The sequence below is a fragment of the Austrofundulus limnaeus genome, unplaced genomic scaffold, assembly GCF_001266775.1.
Source record: "Austrofundulus limnaeus strain Quisiro unplaced genomic scaffold, Austrofundulus_limnaeus-1.0 Scaffold19584, whole genome shotgun sequence".
Classification (NCBI taxonomy): domain Eukaryota; kingdom Metazoa; phylum Chordata; class Actinopteri; order Cyprinodontiformes; family Rivulidae; genus Austrofundulus; species Austrofundulus limnaeus.
The window spans coordinates 1-286 of NW_013971986.1; the positions used below are offsets into that span (position 1 = coordinate 1).

Consider the following 286-nt stretch of genomic DNA (forward strand, 5'->3'; position numbering starts at 1 on the left):
GTTGTGGAAGCAGCACAACAAACATCCTGCTCTTTACTTCTTCCTGGTGTAAAGGTACGGCTCCACCATGTCCACAAAGTCTTTTGGAGCTCGGTATCCGTAGCCCGGCATGTCCACCAAGGTGAAGGCTTTGCCCACCTTGAAGAAGTTCATCTTCTTGGTGTGACCCTGAAGAAAGGACCGGATGAAAAACACCATACCTTCATTAAAAATACGTTTAGAGAACCTGGGTTTGTTTGTCGGGAGAACTCACGGGGTTCTTGGAGACTCGGACCTCCACCTCGGG

General features: G+C 49.7%; 1 long non-coding RNA gene across 1 annotated transcript; it reads right to left on the reverse strand.

Annotated features, from left to right (window-relative positions):
- Nucleotides 1-94: 94 nt before the first annotated feature.
- On the reverse strand, nt 95-286 carry LOC106512846 (uncharacterized). Its single transcript, XR_001309729.1, has 2 exons — nt 254-286; nt 95-168 (listed from the first exon to the last, which is right to left on the reverse strand). It is a non-coding gene; the product is annotated as an uncharacterized LOC106512846 (long non-coding RNA).